The 22,182-nt window shown below is 46.1% G+C and overlaps 1 protein-coding gene across 7 annotated transcripts in view; it reads right to left on the reverse strand.

Moving 5' to 3' along the window:
- PAK3 (p21 (RAC1) activated kinase 3) overlaps positions 1-8,275 on the reverse strand; it is a 121,470-nt gene extending 113,195 nt beyond the window's left edge. For 2 of the 7 annotated variants that reach the window (XM_070290912.1, XM_070290907.1), the window contains exon 1: positions 7,961-8,242. The gene's annotated coding sequence lies outside the window, so the exon portion shown is untranslated. Of the gene's footprint in view, positions 1-1,074; positions 1,174-6,731; positions 6,842-6,959; positions 7,026-7,478; positions 7,594-7,960 lie in introns of all 7 variants that reach the window. The other 5 variants (XM_070290910.1, XM_070290908.1, XM_070290909.1 and 2 more) reach the window with 5 other exon arrangements.
- Positions 8,276-22,182: the final 13,907 nt, after the last annotated feature.

Raw genomic sequence — 22,182 nt, forward strand, 5'->3', positions numbered from 1 at the left:
ATCACAGAAACACCTGCCTCTGAGCTGCAGTTCTCTGTCCTGTAGGCCCAGGACAGGCTCAGTGTGAAAGAGAACTGCACTGCATATTCCTTGTTTCTTATTTGAGTCTGTTTGCTTTTCTCATGGGGTATTTTATTTCTCTTTTGCTTGTCTGAGTTTGCCCTGGGCAATATGAGAGACATCTCTGCAACTGACAAAGAGACAGAAGACCAGTCAGACAGAGGGACGGTAAGATACAAACAGATAGCTAGACTGTAGCATATAGCAACAGAAGGCCAGATGGAGGAGATGACAGAGGAAGAAGCTGTCATGGCCCCCTGAGAGGAAAAGACACAGATCAGAGAGGCAGGCCAAGAAATCTGAAAGAAGTGGACAGGAAGAGAGAGAGGCTCAAACGGAAAAGCTGGTAGGGAACTGTCAGACACTTGAGTGAGACTAGAGAACTGTGAAATTTGGTCCCTACTCCTGAAGAGCTTCATTCTAGTTTACCTGCCAAGAGGAATATGCTAGAAACCATGCAAGGGTTAGTTAAGGCAGCAGAGCAACAAGGGCTACACTACATACTATGGATTCAGGCGTTGTTGGAGAGTTGGGGAAGGACACACCCCCTGGCTGGGTGGGAAGACAGAGGGAAGGTTCTGGAAAGTTTAAGTTAAGCCTGCCAGACCCCGAAACTGGGATGGTCAGGATAGGGGTATGCTTTGAATAGGAAGGTAACATGAAGGTTATGGGGCAGTAGAAATGACAGGAAAGAATTGGTGAATTTGTCGACTTCACTATCAGGAAAGCAAGAGGAAAGGAAATGACAGTTTGATGGTATGTGTGCCTGTGTTATACTAAAGCTCCTAGATGGCGCTTGACTTTTGCAAAGGACTTGGCAATGACTGTTAGCTTATTTTTCCTACTCCAGGATGTAGGCTGAAGCTGTCATTTTCATGTCAGAGATGGGAAACCAAGGGCAATGGTATAAGTCCCTAGAAAGTAGGGTCTTTGATGGCAGGAGCTCTGGTGGAAAGGTGGCATTTACCTGAATTTGGAGATCCCTAACTTCCTGCCCTGGAATCCATTACTCACCTCACACCGCCACTGCTGCAGGACCTCCGATGGGCTCAGGGCTGGGAACAGCAGCTGTCACAGGGTACAAGGACTCAGCTGCTCTCTCTTGGGGGAAACCTGCCAAGAAAAGTATTGTGGGGGACTGGGAACCTCTTTCCCCACCTGCTCCTGCTCCATCCATCTTCCCCAAACATCACACACACACACACACACACACACACACACTACAGAAAATCCCTTAAGAAGGCAGAGAGTCAGAGTCAAGAAGTATAAAAAAGCCCAGGAACATCAGAGTCCAGACAGGACACTGAACTGGGAGTTTCAAGTTGAGGACAGCTATCACTTCACCACTCTGGAACTGCTTGCTAGTGGGTGGACTACCCTCAGCAGCTTGGGTAAGTGCTGAGAGTGCTCAGTCAAATATGACAGATGTGAAATATTTGCATATTTCAGGAGATGGTGTCATCTAGTGGATAGGAGGAAGCCATGAGATGATGGCAAATGCAGGTTTGGCTCTGGTGACACCTGAGCTGCCTCAAGACTCAGCTGTTCAGCTTATTTCATCCTTAACCTCCAAGTCTCCACCATCATTTCCGTTTCCCTTCTCAACAATGTCCCTCACTGACAGCAGTGGGCAGAGCACTCTGAGCTTCCCTGACTTGCTATCATCTCACAGCTGCCGAGGGCCTCAGCCTCTAATCCTATTTGGAACTTTCCTCTAATCTCTGCCACAGGGATGTCTTCCCTAGTCTTCTCCAGATTTCTTTGGGTGAATACATCCAGGGCTTTTTAGGAGGTTACAATTTATCCTAGCTTCCCCCAAGAGGTTTCCATGCCCAACCACAAAGAAGACAGGGTCTGTTTAACCCCTCCCTTTCCTCACAATCACTTCAGCCTCTCAAGGAGGAGACTGTTTCCTTGATAGGACCCCAAGCTCTGCAATCCTTCTCCTTCCTTCCCTGACCCCCTCTTCTCCACAGTCTTTGTCCTCAAAGAAGAGCAGCACCTATGGACTAACTTCCAACAGAGTCAGATACAAGCTAGCACACGCAGAGGGTCCTAATCTGAACACATGGATGGATGGATGGATGGGTAGAGACAGTAAAATTGAAGCCTCAGGGAGCCAGGAAAAGCCCGGTCATTCCCAATTCCCCTCTTCTAGAATACAAGGACCAAGCCATCCCCCAGGAATGCCAGTTGCTGCTGGCAAGCCTCCCAAGCACGTCTGTTCCCTGAGGGCCCTGGCATTCCCTGGGCGCATCCCACATGCACACTCCAGGCAGTCTTTCCAAATCTGACCCACTGCGCTGCTGAGCAGTATGCTACCCCCTCCCCTGCTGCGTGAGACCATCCTACAAGGGCATGGGATGGGGGCAAAGGCGGGAAGGCTGCCAAAGCTCCTGAGAGGGCTCAAGAAGAATGGCCGCAGTAAGTCCCCTGCCCATCCCCTAGTGGGGAGGCACACTAGAGGACCTGAAAGAGGGGAGGGGGCAAGTGCACCAGCCAGTACTAACCAAGCAGCTCCAGGTTTGTGTGCCGGATCAAGAGCTTTCCTTAGGCAGACCTCCACTTCCCTTTAGCTGCTTGTTAACTCCGGGGCAGCCGCCTTTGAGCTGATTGCACAGCTGGAGCCAATGCAGAAGCAACAGCAAGAGCAGGACACAGAGCTCCACCTAGTGGCCACACTCCTCCCACCCGTCTGGAGGTCAGTGTTGCAAGTCGGGAGTGGGGGTGTCCTGTGCGTGCACACAAATGGGGTCGGGTATGTCTGAACTGCATCCAGTACCACGTATTTGTGTGCCTCTACCATGTCCTGTGTGTGGTGTGAAGTTGTGTTTATATCGTATTACATATGTATATCAGGTCAGCACCGTGTTGTGTATGTGCCCTGGGCCTGCACTGGGTTGCAAGTGTATTCCATCTATTCCGTGCTGTGGGGTGCCTGGGTCTAATCTATATTGTGTATCATATGTCTATGCCACATTGTGTGCATCTTCTTGTGTGTTTATGCTGCTTGTGTGTGCACCTGTGGCTCAGCCTCCTACTGGAGGCAGAGGTAGAGATCAGGGGAGCCCTCGTGTGCCTACCAAGACCCCAGCCTTGCTGCCATCTTCCTGCCAGCATCTGTCTGGGGATTAGGGTTGACACCTCTTTGGTGGGGGAGGGAATCTGTGAACAACCACTCTCTCTACTACAGAGCAGCCCCCTCCCATGGTAGGTGCCTGGTCCAGCACTGAAGATAGCTGGGAATGTTCCAGAACCTTTTTCAGGCCCAAAGAAGGAAATTGGGCACTGGGGGTGGTATGGCTTCCTCTCTTAACTCCCAACCCCAGATGGGCCTGCAGGAAGCTGCAGCCGCCTGAGTTTTTTTCTTTGGGCTGTTGGAAGTACTGGACCCCTTCTCCACAGGGAGTTAACAGTCGCAGAGCAGGTTAAATACTGACACCCCAGGTATAAGGGGAGCTCTGTCAAAGGCATTCCCATTGAGGTCACTAGAGGGTGCAATTGTGCTGATTGTTAGGGGCAATGTCTCTTAAGAGTACAGAAATCCAAAAAGTCCACCTGGCTCAGAGAGAGAGCAGGATGGAGGAAGACAGAAGGAAAAAGATACAGACCCTAAGCCAGGCCCTTCCCTCACCTTCACCCCAAGCCCTTCTGTTCTCAGAATGACTTGAGTCAGGGTGACTATTGGGTATCTGCCTCCACCCCAGGGTAAAAGATCTGGGTGAGATTCCCCGTAGTGCTTTTTAGGGGCTTGGTTGAAGTGAAAAGTAAAAAGTGTTAGTCGCTTAGTTGTGTCCAGCTCTTTGCAACCCCATGGACTGTAGCCCACCAGGCTCCTCTGTCCATGGAATTCTCCAGGCAAAAATATTGGAGTAGGTAGCCATTTCCTTCTCCAGGGGATCTTACCGACCCAGGATCAGACACAGTCTCCTGCATTGCAGGCACATTCTTTACCATCTGAGCCATCAGGGTCTTGGTTATAGGGGGAGATTCTACACGTGGACATCTCCCCCCATCCCACTCCCTTCCCATTCATTTTAAATAAAAGTAAGGGCACACTGCTGAGAGAGATGAAATGTGTGTAGTGGTTGTGGGCTTGTTTTGTACTGTCTTCCTCTAAATTAGAGGAATGCCCAAAAGTATGATTTAAAAGGTGTAAATTGAGGGGAAGGGGCTCTCCTTGAGTGAAACTTTTTTTCATTACCAAGAACAAATGGACCCACTTCCTAAAATGTTACTACTATCTTAGGAACCACCTAGTTCACCCCAGTCATTTGAAAGACAAGGAAACTTGAGGCCCAGAAAAGGGGAAGAAACACTCAGATCAGAACACTGACTTTTGGCCTCCCATGGTTGGTTCCACTCCAGCTATTTTTCCCTTTAAAACTTCCTTCTTTGGACTTTCATGGTGGTCTAGTGGTTATGACTTCGCCTTCCAGGGCAGGGGCACAAGTTCAATCCTTGGTCGGGAAACTAAGATCCCACATGCCACATGGCATGGACAGAAAACAAAACAACCACCAAAAAAAACCCCTTCATTCTCCAAATCCAGGGTCCTCCCACCTGAAGGCAAAACCCTGGCCTCCATCTCCACTGTGTGGTCTCCAGGATTGTCCTATTTCACTTCAGTGATCAGGCACCCAGGCCTTATCCTGGTTTCTATTCCCCACCAGGAACCTGTTCCTTTCTTTCTAGCCTTCAAGCTCTGCTTCCTTCATTAAGCTTTCTGCCAGCATAGCCAGCTGTGGCTCTGCCATCTTGCCCTTCCTCGCATCCCCCCTGGGTGCCATGCAGATCGCCCCAACCTGCAGATAACTGGCCAACTGTGCAAACCAGACACGGATCCATTGCATTGATTAACATTTCCAATTAAACTCCGGGTTAGGCTATATTAGTGACTCCAGTAATCACCATGGAAAGTGAAAGTCCCTCTGTCGTGTCTGACTCTGCAATCCCATGGACTATATAGTCCATGGAATTCTCCAGCCCAGAATACAGGGGTGGTTAGCCTTTCCCTTCTTCAGGGGATCTCCCCAACCCAGGGATCAAACCCAAGTCTCCCACATTGCAGGAGTATTCTTTACCAGATGAGCCACAAGGGAAGCCCACGGAGATAAATGCAAATACCTTCTCAAGGAAGCGGGGCACGAGAGGAAGCAACACATTCTGAGAGGAAATGGAAACAGACTGCAAGACCCGAAGGTTCATCTGGTACCCCTAAAGCAGACTTGAAATGTGTGCCAGCCTGTCACTTGATAGGAGGCTCAGGCTTCACACCTGAAATGGAGGACTCGGGTCCCTGGTGCCTGAAGGCTTGCCCTTGCCCGCCCCCTGCTGGAGAAGCCGAGTAGTGCCTAGTGCTGAGCTGGCAGCCGAGTTCCGCCCTCCCCCCCAACCCCAGTCCCTGTAGAGGCAACCACCTGGCCTCCAGCAGGTGGTGAGGTTGCGGGCAACAACAGGGGAGCTTAAGCTGAACTCTAGATGCCTCAGCAGCTTCACTTACCTTCTAGGGCAGTGGTTTTCACCATCCCTGGCCTGCACAGGGTCGGATACATACCCCTGAGCAGGGGCCCCAGGCCCAGCCCTGGCCCACCCCATGTACAACCAGTCAACCTACCTTCTGGGCCATGTTAAAAGCTCCCTCAGTCCTTTCTGGAGCCCCAGCCCTCCACTCCCTTCTCCTTAACCCGGAGGAAGAGCCAGTTGTAGAGGGTACCCTGCTCATCATCAAATTTCTTCTTCCCTCGACCAAAGCTATCAGCTCCCGAAGGCAGCTTACCTGGGTAGGATGCTTTTGATTCCCCAGCTATGCAGAAATTGTCCCCTTAAGTCTGGGCTAAGCCACAGGTGCCTCAGCAGCAAAATTTCCTCTAGTTCACCAGGGAAATCAGGGCCTTTGGGCTCCTGGGAAAACGCTGCCTTTTCCTTCTTCTTTCTCTCTATAGTTTTATTCCTACCTACTCCACTGACCTTACCCCACCTACTCTATCTGATTTCTAGACCTGATTTGTTTGTTTGTTTGTTTGTTTTGCCTTGGCTACCCACTTTGACTTCACAGTAGCTCAGCCTCTGACCTCGTAGTAACAGTCTCTGATGGGAGTAGCACCTCCCAAGCCCTGCAGTTATCCTTCAATTCCCTCTCTCCTCAAGTCTATCTGCTCCCCTCCCCTCAAAGACCTCAGCAAGCTGGCTTGCTCTATACTCCATTTCTGCCTCCAACTCTAAAAATCTGCTACCTGTGGGAATGGTCAGCTAGTCAGCTACTTGGAACATCCTTAGGATGTTGTGGCCCAATGCCTGTACCCCTATCACAGGCGAACCCCCTTTTTCTGTTAGGTCTCTCCTACAAGGCCCACTTGCCTGCCTGGAGGCTTGGAGGGCCTTTCCCTTGACATCCCAAGGTCCTCCTGCCCTCAAGATCTCGCAGCTGTCAGCTTTTAGCCACATATGTCCCAGTCTCTGGCTATTTTGCCTCTTTCATGGGAGAGGAGGGTATGATATCTGTATTGAGAAACAGAGGCTGACATGACTCTATCCAAGCCCAGGCCTGTTAATCGTCTATTACCATATTAAGCCCCTTTGCCCAAAGGTGTCTTGAGAGGCCTCAAGAACCAAATCACAGACCTGCCCAATTATAACTTTGCAGATGGCCCAGTGAAAACCGCACTGACCTTTATACCTCGGTCATCCCAGAACAGGGGCACAGTGTTGTCACCAACAGGAATGGACCTCCTTCTGTTCCAACACCTCAGCCAGCCATACAGTTGGCCTGGATTTGAGTCTGCAAAACCATGGGGGGAGCAAGACTAACATGGCTAAAGGCTTCCCTGCTGAAAACCAGTTTTTAAAAATAGCACTGCAGCCGCCCCCTTCATACTTCCCAAAGCCAAGCCACTCACCCTTCTCTCCTTGGCTTCTACAGACCACAGCCCAGAACCCTCAAGTCCAGAGTCTGCCACTAGATTCTGAAGGTGGGACCAAAAAACAAAACAAAACAAGTGGGGCCTCTGGCTCCCTCCCTTCAGGCACCGCCCTCCCTCCGCTCCCCCACCCCACCCCTCCACCACCACCTGGGGAAGGAGAGCCTACCAGAGCAAGAATCAGAGAGGTCCAAGTTCCCCCCTCCCGAAGTATGGCAGGTATCTTGGCAAAGCCAGTTCGCAAACTGAGGGCAAGGGCCGGGCAAGCTGAGGGGGACTGGGAACGGGGGCAGTGGACCTGGTGACCCTGCTCCCCAGACAAAGACAGAGGCCAACTGAGGGACCCTGGGCTTTCTAGGGACATTATTGCATCATTCTAGTCACCACAGGAGAAGAAAGGAGGTCTGCTCTGATTGCCCTCCTCCACCCCACCAAAAAAGGGGTGGGGGGAGGAAGAAAAAGAAAGGGGGAAAGGCGTCCATTTAAGAAAATCGTCACTTTTTCTCTGTGCTTCTGTCTGGCTGTTCCTCCTCCCCCGGACTTGCCGGGCCGCGGCCACACCCCCTCCCCTTGGGGGGGGTGGTGGGTAGCGCTGCTGTCGCTGCTCCAGTGTCTGGGGAGGGAGGCGGGAAGATGGTATAAGACCTACACCCTGACGTAGCTCTGGGGGCGGATTTTGCCTCAAGCGGCCCAGGCCCCAGCAAGCGAGTCTAGGACTTGACCCAGCAAAGGGGCCCTGGGCCTCCGGGAATGGCCCCGACACACCCACTTGTCCGCGATCGCGAGCCGGGATGGTGCACAGTGCGCGCCGGGTGTCAGGGCTCCGGGGGAGGCAACGTAGGGGACTCGAGGCCAGGGCTCCGCGACAGCGGGAGGAGGGTCCGAGCAGGTAGAAAATCGGCCCGGCGGCCTTAAAAGCAGAGCCCAGCCGCCACCCCCTTCCCCAGAGCGAGCCGGGTGCCATCCATCGTGGGATTTACCTGCCACTGGTCCAGCCACCCCGTCCAGACCTGGCCTCTCCCTCCGAGCGCTGGGGCTGGCTGGCGGGGCTGGGGCGCCGCAGCCCCGCGGCCGCAGCCGCAGCCCGGGCTCGGCCCGCTCCCCACCACCCTCCCCCGGCTCTCCTCCCGCTCCTGCACACTCGTTTCGGGCAGGGGAAAGCTGGAGCCCCCCGCGCGAGACCCCACACTGTCCGCTGCCCACAGCTGCCAGTCCGCGGTCGAGCCCAGCTCGGCAACCGCTCCCTCGCCCTGCTCCGCTATGACGTCACCCGGGCTCTGCACCGCGCGGAGGCCAATCAGAGAGGGAGCAGAAAACTAAAATCACCCTGAGTGGGCTACTGGGGACCAATCTTTTGTTTCCAGGCAGGAAGCGCCTGGGAGGAAAAAAAAAAAATGAAGGGGAGGGAACAGGGAGAAGGAAAGGAAAAGGAGATGGAAACTTCTACACTGTCAGGGTTGTCTAGACAGAGGTGGGGCCCTAGAGAAGGAGGTGCACCTGACGGAGGTAGAGGAGGGGGGCTATTGAGTATAGCTTCTTCAGCTGCTGCCCGCAAGAAGACTGGCATTTCAGGTACATTTTCAGGGAGGAAGTCTGTGCAGCTACACAATCACTCTTTACTGGGGGGAAATGCTATGGATTTGGGACACCACCTGTCAGGCAAGCAGGTTACCCTGATGGAGTGTCCTGAATCCACAGTAAACTGAGAGCAGATATGGCAGTGGGATGCAAAGAGATGACAATCTAGATAGGAAAAACACCCTTCTACACATGAAACACACGTGGTTTTTTCTTAAAGCATTATACAAAAAGAGAACTATTAATCAATTTCAAATATATAGGTGTATAAGACTCTGATGCTGGGAAGGATTGGGGGCAGGAGGAGAAGGGGACGACAGAGGATGAGATGGCTTGATGGTGTCACTGACTCGATGGACATGAGTCTGAGTGAACTCCGGGGGTTGGCGATGGACAGGGAGGCCTGGCGTGCTGCGATTCATGGGGTCGCAAAGAGTCGGACACGACTGAGCTACTGAACTGAACTGAATATGTGCTGTGCTGTGCTGTGCTAAGTCGCTTCAGTTGTGTTGCACTCTTTGAGACCCCAAGGACTGGAATCCTCTGTGTGTGTGTGTGTGTGTGTGTGTGATTATACTAACAATCGTTAAGATGTGGCTGTCTCTGTCCATCCTTTCACTGAAACACTTCATGGCATCGCTTGTCTTTAAGGAAAAGTTCAAAATTTTGCCGATGTCAAAAGCCTTCTAAAATCTAACTTCAAATATCAGGTTTTGTTACTCCAAAATCTAATTAGAATAATTTGGCTAGGTTATGTAACTTAGAGTAAAGCCTAGCAAGAAGCTAGTAAGCTGTCATCAAAAATGACCAAAAGTGCAAAATAATAAGTACATTCAAATTATAATGATGCAAAATATGCCAGCAAAATAAAATCAAAGATGAACATCAAATTATAATAGTTGGTTAAAGTAGAATTATGCGTGATTTTTCCTCTTCACTTTCAAACTTCTTTTTATATATATATATATATTTTTTTTTTACTTAAAAAAAAATTAATATATTTAATTGAAAGCAGTGGTGGTTTTGCCATAACTGATATGAATCAGCCATGGGTGTACAAGTGTCCCCTATCCTGAACCCCCTCCCACCTCCCTCCCCCCCCCCCCAATCCCATCCCTCCAGGTTGTTCCATTGCACCAGCTTTGAGTGCCCTGTTTCATGCATCTAACTTGGACTGATGACCTATAAAGATGTGTGTCTTCACATACTTAAATGGTCAAGATGGGTCTAATCCTCTCCAGTGCACTTTTATCCAATTTTCTCAACATGTACATAACATCCAGCAATCATTTTGGCATGAAGTCAACAAAAGAAGCTTCAAAGTCAAGAATGAACTAATATATCTGCAAGGGTCCTTTTAGGAAAAGTCACACACCAGGCCCCTAAACTCACCAGAGACAACATCTGAGGAACTTGGAGACTGAGATGACTTTTTGGATTAATTCATTTTATTTTACTTTATTGGTGGGTATTAACTTCCTTTTACTTTTAATTGGAGGATAATTGCTTTACAATGTTAGGTTGGTTTTTGCCAAACATCAACATGAATCAGCCATAGGTACACACATGTCCCCTCCCTCTTAAACCTCCCTCCCACCTCCCACCCCATGGACTAATTCCTTTTAAATTTTGATTATACTTGGAATTGAAAAGAGAATAACATTGACCCTTCAAGTCTATGACAGAGCAGGAAAGAAGGAGGCAAAGACTAACTAAACCACATACTCCTCAACTTTAAGGATCACTTTGCATTTTACTTTTTATTTTTCTTAATTAAAAATATATTTATGCATACATGAGTATTACATGAATTTTGCAGAGCTGGCATTTATGTATAGATCTGACATTTATGTATAGATCTGAGTACAAAGCCCATGCTTTTTCTAATATGATGTGTGGTATTACTGATTTTGTTAAAACATATATTGGCTTTGAAAAAAAATCTGAGTATATCAGCTTGATTTTCTTTAATCAGGCATTTTTAAATAGCTTTTGTTTTCAGTGTGGTTATTGTCTTCTAATGCAAAAACTCCCATTACCCTTCTCCTGAAATGCTTGATTAATAGGCTTAAATCAGGATGGTTCTGCTTCCAATGATCTCACAGATATCTTTTTAATTAACTTTGGGGTTAAAAAAGAGGAGCCCATCACATTGATTTTGGTTTTTACATCATGGTAAAAGTAATCTAAATATCACTGATATAAATGAATGTCATTTACTAAATGCTACATCTCTGATTTGTAAAATGCACTTCTTTCTGTTATTTTAAACAATAAGAACACATTTAAATAATAAAAAGATATAACTGGATTTTCCTGGCTAATGATTTAACTTGGGTCTTCTAGGCTATTGATTTAAACTGTAATTAAAAGGTACTTGATTTCACCCTAATCATCCCATATACCTCAGCTATAACTCAGAGCTATTTATGCCATTACCACACACGGTTATTTAAATGTTTCATGCATGTGTTTCTTCTCTCTCTGGTGATTACAGAAACTAGCACAGGGCCAAAATCCTATTAGGTGCTTGATGAATTAAAACATAGTGGTGTCATAGAAAAAGGACTGGACTTAGGAGCCAGAATCAACACAAAAGATTTCAGTCTTGCAGTGAAAGAGTGATAACCAATATCATTCTTTTTTTCCCCCTATATCAGTCTTCATACCATAAAGCAGTCTTCACTGCTGTTGGGGTTTGTTCTCCAGGAATATAGGATAACTGCATGGAACCTTGCAGGGAAACTGAAGAGTCTTAGAAGATTTCATGTATTCATCAACTCCCACTCCCCCCTGCTCCCTTCCCCCAAGCTCATTGATTTAACGATACAACAACATTGCCATAATAACCTCTTGGCATGTGCATCCTCCCTCCTAGGTTACATACCACTTTCATATCTCCTCGTGTGCATCCTCACAACGACAACAGTGTACTGTGGCAATTATTATGACCTGCATTTCACAGATGAGTGAATGGTGATCCAAGGGTTGAAAGTAAGATCAATCTCTCTGTTCAATGCCTCAGAGAGATGGTCCTAGAAACCAGGTTTCCCACTGTCAGTTCTGTTCTTTCTACCACCCTACATGGCAACTTCAATTGTATTTTTCCTTTGGTTCCCACCAACCCAACCAGCCCTTTGACTTGCATGAGAAGTGAGAGGCTCTGGGATAGGGCTTGTAGCAAAAGACATAAACTGAGTATCTTCAAACTGTCTCAGCAAAATCCCAACTAAAGGGCACATTATTGTTGTTGTTTAGTCACTAAGTCATGTCTGACTTTTTCACAACCCCATAAACTGTATGTAGTCCACCAGGCTCCTCTGTCCATGGGATTTCCCAGGCAAGAATCCTGGAGTGAATTGCCATTTCCTTCTCCAGGGGATCTTCCCAACCCAGGGACTGAACCTGGGTCTCCTGCATTGTCAGGCAGCTTCTTTACCACTGAGCCACCAGGGAAGCCCAAAGGGAACATTGCTCACTCTCATATACCACTGATGGCGGTGTCAAATGGCACAGCCTTTTCGAGGGGAAGTTGGCAATACTTAGGAAAATTTTACTGCATAAGCTACTTGATCAAGCAATTTCAACTCAAGGAATTTGCCCATAGCATTTGGCCAACATGCCAAAATGCTTTCAAGTATGTTCAATGCTGAGTCTTATGAGAGAATGAAAAAATTTTACATAAAGGACAACCTAAATGATCCTTATAAGGGAACTGTTAAAGAAATCACAGTATATACATGTTGTGGAATATTATATATCAGCAGAAAAGAATCAAGTTGATACCTATGTATGGAAGTAAAAATACACATTATTGAGTAAAAAAAAAAGTTGTAGAACTTGTACTATTATTTTATTTTTGTTTAAAACAGTGTGTGCATGTGTTTAAGTTGGAATTATACACACCAAACCAAGCTTCCCTGGTGGCTCAGCAGTAAAGAATCTATTCGCAGGTCAGGAGATGCCTGCCTGCCAATGCAGGAGTTGCAAGAGATGCAGGTTCGATCCCTGGGTTGGGAAGATCCCCTAGAGGAGGGCGTGGCAACCCACTCCAGTATTCTTGCCTGGAGAATTCCATGACAGAAGAGCCTGGTGGGCTGCAGTCCATAGAGTCACAAAGAGTTGGACTCGACTGAAGCAACTGAGCACATACACACCAAACTGCTAAAACAGTTAACTCTGGGAAATAAAAAGGTGGGAAGGAAAACACATGGGTGTGTGTGTGTGTGTGTGTGTGTGTGTGTTGTGGGGAAATGGTGTTTTCTTTATATGCTTCTGCATTTTTTACAATACGCAGTATTTGTATGTAAGAAACATCAAAAGGGGGAAATATAGCTTAGTTTGAATTAAGAAAAAACAAAAGAAAACAAAAGCACCCCTACTATCCTAAAAGGTATCTGAATGCCAGGTCAATGGTTCAGGCCTGGCAATAAAGGCTCTGATGTTCCAGGATAAGCTGAGCCATACCTGGGCAGGCACTGGAGGCTGGGCAGAAATGTACAACCCACTGAACAAAAGCAGCCTGGATTTTCTGGCTTCCTCTCCACCCCTGCCTCAATTCCCAAAGCCAGAAATTATTCCTGGTGGTCAACTCTAGGTCTCTGTGGCTCTTGGTCTTCACAGTTTTTGCTATAGCAGCTACACTTGGAAAACACACACACACACACACACACACACACAAAACCTACTGCTCTGAATACAAAAGAACCTGGCTTGGCAGCTAGTGCACAAGGCATTGTCTGGGAGCTTGCTGCCCACTCTTCTTTCATCTGGGCCTGTTCATTCTAATCTATTGCCATCACTGTAGTCCGGCCCTACTGGGCTCTTTCCCAACTTTCCCGCCTTCCACTCCAATCATTAGGGGATCCAGCTGTCCTGTAGGAGGAAATGTGCTGGGTAGCCTGTTGAGCAGAGGTCTCATCCAACATTGCTTAAAACCAGAGGCTGGGGAAAGAGGGAATCTCATGGCTAGGAAAACACCATTTGCGTGGGTCTTAAAAGTTCTCAACAGGGCATCAAGAGACCCAGATTCTAGTCTAACCTGTAGCCAGGATACCTTGGGAAAGACAAATTTCACTCAGCTTGAGATTTCTCCATTGTGAAACTTGTCCTGCCTATTTCCTTGGACTCTTGTATGGAGTTGGCATTGCTTTTTACTCACTAAGTTGTGTCCGACTCCCTTGCAAACCCATGGACTATAGCCTGCCAGGCTGTTCTGTCCATGGAATTCTCCAAACAAGAATACTGGAGTGGGTTGCCATGCCCTCCTCCAGGGGATCTTCCCAACCCAGGGATCGAATCCACATCTCCTGCATTGGCAGGCGAGTTCTTTATCACTGAGCCACTAGGGAAATCCAATGGCTAATGGAACAGGAGTGGTTTTAACAGGTTTTAGAGCTACATGCCTCCTGAATAGACTTAATGAGTCCCCATTTACATACACTCCCTGTATGGCGGGACCTTGGGACTTTGGGGTATTTCTCCTCACCTTCCCTTGCTATAGTTAGCATCTGTTAAAGACCTGCCCTGTACATTCTACAAGTTTCAGAAGCCCACAGCCTCCGCCCTCCTCCCCTCTACCAGGGAGTTAGTGAAGGAAAAGCAGAAGAAAATTAAATGCAGGTGGATGTGGATGAATTAATATGAGAATTAGGAAGTTCTTCTCCTCTGACTTGGTTTTAATTAGCCCCACTACCATGGTCCTACATATCAAACCACATGATTTAATTGAGCTGATGCTCTGTTTGATTTTGTTCTTAAGTAGATCACATTATACATTCCTTCCCCACACTGCCGTCCAAACCTAAGTCAAATGGCAGAGTAAACTGAATCCGAAAAGTTGTTTTCATTGCTCTTTCCATTTTACTAGGGGGAAAGAGAGAGAATGAGAAAGTGGAGGACAAAATCTAGGGGACAAAGAACCAAGGGGAGAAACAGAAAACCAAACCTTAATTTGTGTGTGTGTGCGTGTGTGTGTGTGGACTGGCTGGACTATGTGGACTATGAGGACTATGATGTCATGCTTTCTCAGTTCACCTGTGATTGGCTGCTCAGTTCAGCATCTGCTGAGAGCAAAAGGATGATTATTTGCCAGAGATACAGACCTTTCAGGGAAGCTTTGAATCACTGCTGGTTGTCGTGACAACCTGGGCAGTGTCTGCTCCTGATAACCACATAATGAGGTTGTCAGGAACAGAAGTGGCCCTGTCCCCACATTCAACCTTCCCTTGTGAGCAATAGCAAAGTGGTGAGCAATAGAACATTTCTCTTGGGAGGTGAAGGGGAAAAAAAAAATCATCAATAGGCATAGTGGAGATCCCCTCAGACAGTGTATGTCAGCCCAATCCTGGAAAAAAAAATCTCCTTGAGGAGCTCCTCACCTACCATTGACAAGTTCCCATCTAAACCATTATATCCACTACAGATTCAGTGACCTGACAAACAGGTGGTGGAAGGGTGAAGCCTATCTCTGCAAGCAGGCAGAGAAGCTGAACAGAGAGCAGTGTGAGTGGAATATTAAACTGATATGGGCAAGGTGCATTACCTCTCTTCAAAAGATACCATCATGGCGTGGTCGAAGGTCAATGGAGGGCATGTGTCAAAGATGGCAGGGCATGGCCATATCTGGTCACCAAAGCCAGACACAAAGGGAGCTTGAGGACGATGAGTTATGTGCTTCTCTTCCTGATGCTTTCATTTTCCTGGAGATCAACACCTCTCTACATTATCTTAGGGCTCCAGATGTTCATGAGAGGGAATATCAACTGCACCTCTGTGACACATTCTACATGCAAATCTAATTTTATTAGCACCTACTAATGACAGGGCACACAGTTAGGTGTTACAGATACTACACAGTTGAACTAAACTTGGACTGTCTCCTCAAGGAACTTGGGATCTAGTTGGGGAGAAAAAATACAAACCCGAGTAACTAGGATACAAGAGAGGTGTAGTAAGTATCCCAAGGAAAATCCAAAGTCTTAGATTTCAGAAAGAAGAGAATTATACCCAGACAGTTACACTCCAGTTCCAACTCATCTTTTCCAGGTTCTTCTCCCACCTGTCCTCCCTTATACTCCAAGTGTCAGCTCCATCAAACCAATATTTGTTTCCCTGATATGCCTTGACTTTCACACTTTTGTGCCTTTCCTCCTGCTCTTCCCTCTGCCTATCATAGCTTTCTCTCTCTTTTCCCTGTTTCTGTGTGTGTGTGTTAGTCACTCAGTCGTGTCTGACTCTTTGCAGCCCCGTGGACTATAGCTCGCCAGGCTCCTCTGTCCATGGAATTTTCCAGGCAAGAACTGCCCACTCCAGTGGGTTCCCCACCCAGGGATCAAACCCGGGTCTCCCGCATTGCAGGTGGATTCTTTACCAGCTGAGCCACCAGGGAAGTCCCTTCTTTCCCTACATGGTGATATTTAATGCGTATTTCCAAATCCTACTTAAATAATATCTCTGTTGAAGCACAAACTGTTCTGATGTTTATAACCCACTATTATCTGTGTCTGGTAGACATGAATGTTGACTGACATCACTGCTTGGTACCATATTCCAATTCAGCGACATACAACAAAACGTTAATACAACCAATTTTGGATTATTTGCGGGGAAGAGAATAGTCTTAAAATGTCTTATTAAGATGATCAGCAGAAACCTATTCTGCTACACATCTTCTATAACTGTTTTAAACTTTGAGAAATTGCAGAAATAGTACAGAGGGTTCCCAGGTATCCTTCAATGAGTTTCCCCTAATGTTTTGATACATTGTATTATGTTACTTTACACAGCCACAGTACCTTGTCAAAATCTGTGAAATTGACATTGATACAGTACTGCTAACTGAAATACAAGCCTTTTTCAGAATTCGCCAGTTTTACATGCGCTCTCTCATTAGATAATATACCAACTCAGTTGAAAAGCAGCAAAACTATTCATGGTAGATATGAATGTCAACTTTTTTCCCCCCTCAGGCCCACCCCCTCTGAAAAAAGTCCAAAATTTCTAGAGTCAAAACTTGCTTGGGACTGAAAGAGAGAAAAATCAGCTTGGACTAAGGAAAAACAGCCCTGCAATGCCGGGAGCCAGCGTGAGGAATCCCACCCGTGACAAGGTCATGAGGAAGGAAGCCTGACAAAACACAAGGACGCGATCAGGCTTCAGGGGTTCCCCCTGGAATTTCCTGAGCATCCACCCCCCAAAACCAGAGTCTGCCTGCTTTACTGTGTTATGCTTTCCATCTACTCTTCTGTCATTAACAGGGGGCTTCCCCCCCCGCCCCCGCCACCCCCCCCAACCTTTTCCTGGAAAAAATGAGAGCTTTTAGGTAATAAATCCCCTGGGCATAATACGAGTGTTTCAATCCAAAAACCCCTCTGATGGCTTTCTAGCCTGCCTGCAGGACTCATACAGCTGCGCATGTGATTGTTTGAGGCCTCCCGACCCCAGGAGGCACAGGAAGCTTAAAACATCCTAGGAATGTAGGGGCTTCCAAGATGCGTCAAAATCATTAGAATAGAACTGATTAAAGGTTTCATTTGTTGAGCCGATACTTGCTGCCAAATTTTTCTATCTTTTATTTTTAGATATAGTTGGTATATAGAAAAACAGGTAGTAGACCTGGTATTAGCAACATTAGATCTTTGAGTTAAGTACTTTCTTTGTTATAACCCACTGCACCTTTGTTCTACAGGAATGTAACTTTATTTAGTACTTTGAGGGTGATGCAGAGTAAAGAAAAAACACTTCTAGGGAAAAGGAGTTTTCTGGTTTGATAGACAATTATCCAGGAAGAGAGCCATAAAAATGTTAACAGGCCTCTTGCCCAGAAGATAATGTAAACTACCTGAGACCTTTTGTATACGGAAGGGTATGCAAAAAGAAAGCCTTATTTGTCTCAATGAGGGTCAGGACTGCTGCCCCTGCATAACTCTGCATATTCCATTATTTCTTTATGTACAACTTGGGGTATATAAGCTGAATTTTGAAAGTGGAGATTTTGGAGTCTTGCACTGATGCTGGGCTTCCCCATGTCGTTCTTTTTCTCCCCTTTTTCGGCTGAATTCCCATCTGGGGCGTGGAGGCTCACCATGTATACTTACTTATCCTGGCTTCTAAGATCCGTAAGAGAGAGAGCCCAAGGCGGGGTACTTTCCAATATTCAAATGGACGCCGGGGGCCTAAGGTAGATGGTGCAAGCTCCTTGTCTGGAACTTTATTGGCTTTCCACGTATACCAAGTTATCAGCCTCTTTTCTCCACTTAATTTTCCCACTATACTATTTCTTCCTAATCTAATCTTATATTAATAAATAAGTTTTTTTCCCTCGCCTATCCATCTCCCCTTCGAATCACCCTGGATCCACCGGGGCCGGACCCCAGCACTGCCGTTCATTAGGCTGGGAGAACAGACAAAGGAACTCAAGCTGTAAAGTTAGCAGAAAACACAGTTTCTCCCAAGGTTACATAGCACCTGTAAAATGCCATAATGACCTCCATCTTCTTTGAGTGACTACTACTATTGATACTGTCTTGCCACTGATGGCTCAGACCCACTTTGCTCTTCTCATGTATTAGTAGGAATACCAATTATTAAGCCACCCTTGCCTCATGACAGTACCCAATTCTTACTCAACCCCTCTTCTCCTGATCCCGTCTCAGAAACTGCAATCAATCCAGAAATCATCCCTGCTTCCTTAGACCCTCCTCAGCAACCTTCAAAAGATGTTCCCTCCTCCTCCTCTTTCAAGAGTGGTACCCTACGGTTCCTCTGGAAGGCATTTCCTCAATGCATATTGACTTTGTCCAATTGTATTTGACAGTCCAATACATTTGATTTTGTACAACTATAGTCTTGTCTCTGGTAGCCTTTTGCTTATTAAGCTTTAACATAAATAATGCAACAAACAACCTATGGCTATCCAGAAGGCCCCGTGAATTACCAAGAGTTAACCATATTTCCTTGAATCTACCTAGAGTCACACACTATACCTAAAACTGAGATTTACATAGTAGGTACCTAGTAGATTTTCACTGAGTGGATGTGGGGTTGTCATATCAGATTTGTTGGAATGGTACTGGATCCAGGGAAAATAGCCCAGAGAAACAGTATTGTATAGAAGTTTAATGTGCAGACTCTGAAATTGATCTGCTGATATTCAGACTCTGGATTCACTAGTTAACAGCTCTGAGACTCTGACAACTTACTGAGCTTTTCTGAACCTCAATTTCCTCATCTGTGAAATGGGGATCTAGGAGCACCTCCTTCTTAGAGTAACTGGGAAAATTAAATATAGATTAAATGCCTATAAAGTGGGAAAGCTTTATGGTAGTAGGTCCCAATTTGCTGCACTTGGAATCACTTGGTGATCAGTATAAAACGCCAGTGACTGACCTCTGCCCAGAGATTCTTATTTAATTGTATGGTATGAAACTGGGTATTGGGGTTTTTAAAAAAATCTCATACGCTACTCTTCTCTGATTCAAATGTGTCCTAAAATTTGGGAAGCACTACAGTTGGGGTTTCATTACTTAAGGATTAACTTTCCACCTTAATTAGTGGGTAACATCTCACCATCTCTCTCTCAGGGCCAGGAAGTAGAATTGGAGAACTTTCCCAAAGGGCAGGCATTTAAGTTTGATTCTCTCCCAGGCTTTACACTGTTTTTTTCCAGCAATCCCCATGTCAACTGCCAGATGGTTTGTTTGACTTGGGAAAAAAAACAAAAACAAAAACAAAAACACAACACTTTCCTTCCATGTGCAGAACAAAGTGATGAAGACTCTGAATATCTGAGTAAAATTTCAGCTGTATTCATCTTTCCTTTTTTCCCCTTCCCAAATACAGCTCAGTCACACTTCAAATTAAGTGGTCTCAAGAGTGGATTTAAAAACCAAGTTAATATGTGCATGCAGGATTGGCTGGCCATCTTGGAGGTGGTTAATAGATTCAAATATCACTGTGCTGCTGTTCCATATAGTTATCCACCTGTTGAGCCTCACAATCAATCCTTATCTTGTTATAACCCAGAAACTGATTACATTCAATGTTCTCTGTGTTCACTTGATTGGTCACTTGTGGGGGGTGGGGATATCCGCAATGGCTTGCCCCTCTCCCCTTTTAATCAACCAAGCCAATACATTCCGTACCCAGTAAATAATAAATATGAATTAACTGATGAGTTTTAAAGGTCAGTTAAAAATCGAAGTTGAAAATATGTTGGTGCTGATTTTTTACGAGTGGTTCACCCCCTCCCCTCTTTATTCATTCCCACAGCTAATATGGAAAATTGAATGATTTCTGACCTGCCAGGATCAAGTTTACTGCCAAAAAGGAAAGGGGGTAGGTTGCTAGGCAAATTAATACTATAAACCCAGGAAAGTGACATCCTGCTAGGGGAGTGTGCTAACAAGCAGGTTTTAAGCGCCACTCTGACTGCACTTTGCATTCAAATGACCAATATGCTAATTACAGTCCTTATCTGTTTGTTCAAGGCCTTTAAGAGGCTCCGCAGTTCAGAGCACAGACCCCAGCCAGCAGTTTGACCGCAGGCAGGTTTGTGGAATAATCACATGGCATTTCTTTCAACATATTTTCAAATTCAAGTTTCTTACAAATCTAGATTGGCCTTTTCCCCATTCAGGGAATTAGTTGAGGCTTAACTGTGTTCACTGTGGTGCTGGCCCCCACAAACCCATGCTAACAAAGGTTCTGACTCCTACTTGAGCACCCCATCCGTTGGGGCAGATTTCCATGGTAATTTGCTGGCTCTCTTTTGAAAGACATGCAGTGTCTTTGTAAACCGGAGGTGGGTATACTTTCCCACTAATCTTGGGATCGTCTTTGACCCTTTTTAATTTTCACCATCTATGTAAGGCCAGGAAGAACTCTTAAGCAGGCTTTTTTTGTAATTTCAAAAGCCCACGCCCCCTCATTCCTTTCTTAAGGGAGGGAGGCAGACAGAGCATCATTCTCTCCCCAACTCTAGTTGAAATCATGAGACATTTATCAGAGCTACATTGGGGGTGAGGGGCTGAGGATTTATCACCTTCCCCCTACCCAGGCTCTATTTGGATTTTCCTCGGTGGAGGAGGGTGATGGGGAAAGTATCCTGTTCTAGTTATACCACACAGTCTTCAAATTCCTGAGATTTTTAGTAAACGCTAAAAGATCTAGAATTTCCATAACAAAAGCCTCAAATACTAAATCTATTTTTTAAAACTGTATTTCACTTTTTTATAAAAAGGCCATCCCACACACACAACACACACATGTTGACATCCGAGTCATCTCTCTACAGTTTAAGACAATAATCCATGGACATGACAGGCCTGTCCTAAACAAAACTATAAATTTTTCTTAATATGCTGTAATCAAGATTGACAGGAAAAATAACAGCAGTCTCAGATATGCAGATGATACCACTCTAATGGTAGAAAGTGAAGAGGAACTAAAGAGACTCTTGATGAGAGTGAAAGAGGGCAGTGAAAAAGCTGGCTTAACACTCAACATTCAAAAAACTAAGATCATGCCATCCAGTCTTATCACTTCATGGCAAATAGATGGGGAAACAAAGGAAACAGTGACAGACTTTATTTGGGGGGGGGGCTCCAAAAATCACTGCAGATAGTGACCACAGAAGTGAAATTAAAAGACGCTTGCTCCTTGGAAGGAAAGCTATGACAAACCTGTGTTGCGTTGTGTCTATGCTTAATCATGTCCGACTCTTTGAAACCTACACAGCTTATTAAAAAGCAGACACATAACTTGGCCGACAAATGTTCATTTAGTCAAAGCTATGGTTTTTCCAGTAGTCATGTACAGATGTGAAAGTTGGACCATAAAGAAGGCAGGACACCGAAAAACTGATGCTTTCAAATTGTGGTGCTAGAGAAGACTTTCCAGAGTCCCTTGGACTGCAAGAAGATCAAATCAGTCAATGCTAAAGGAAATCAACCCTGAATATTCATCGGAAAGACTGATGCTGAGGCTGAAGCTCCAATACTTTGGTTACCTGATGCAAAGAGCTGACTCATTGGAAAGATTTAAGGCAAAAGAAGAAGAGGGTGGCAGAGGATGAGATGGTTGGATGGTATCACTGACTCAATGGACATGAGTTTGAGTAAACTCTGGGAGAGCAAAGGACAGGAAAGCTTGGTGTACTGCAGTCCATGGGGTTGCAAAGAGTTGCACGTGACAGTCACTGAATGCAGGAGACCCCAGTTTGATTCCTGAGTCGGGAAGATTAGCTGGAGAAGGGATAAGCTACCCACTCCAGTATTCTTGGGCTTCCCTTGTGGCTCAGCTGGTAAAGAATCTGCCTGCAATGCAGGAGATCTGAGTTCAGTCCCTGGGTTGGAAAGATCCTCTGGAGAAGGGAAAGGCAACCCACTCCAGTATTCTGGCCTGGAGAATTCCGTGGACTGTATAGTCCATGGGGTTGCAATGAGTCAGAGACGACTGAACAACTTTCACTTTGCTTCACTTCACTAGTGACTGAACAACAACAAATAAATTCTTTCCCTTTCTGTGTTCCAGTCTTCCTTTCAACGTCTTCTCCCAGCCACCCAGAGACCCAACGAGCTAAGGTAGCTGCTTGTTTCCTTCCTTGGTTTGGGTAAAAGAAATC

This window comes from Ovis canadensis, chromosome X (genome assembly GCF_042477335.2).
Source record: "Ovis canadensis isolate MfBH-ARS-UI-01 breed Bighorn chromosome X, ARS-UI_OviCan_v2, whole genome shotgun sequence".
Lineage (NCBI taxonomy): Eukaryota > Metazoa > Chordata > Mammalia > Artiodactyla > Bovidae > Ovis > Ovis canadensis.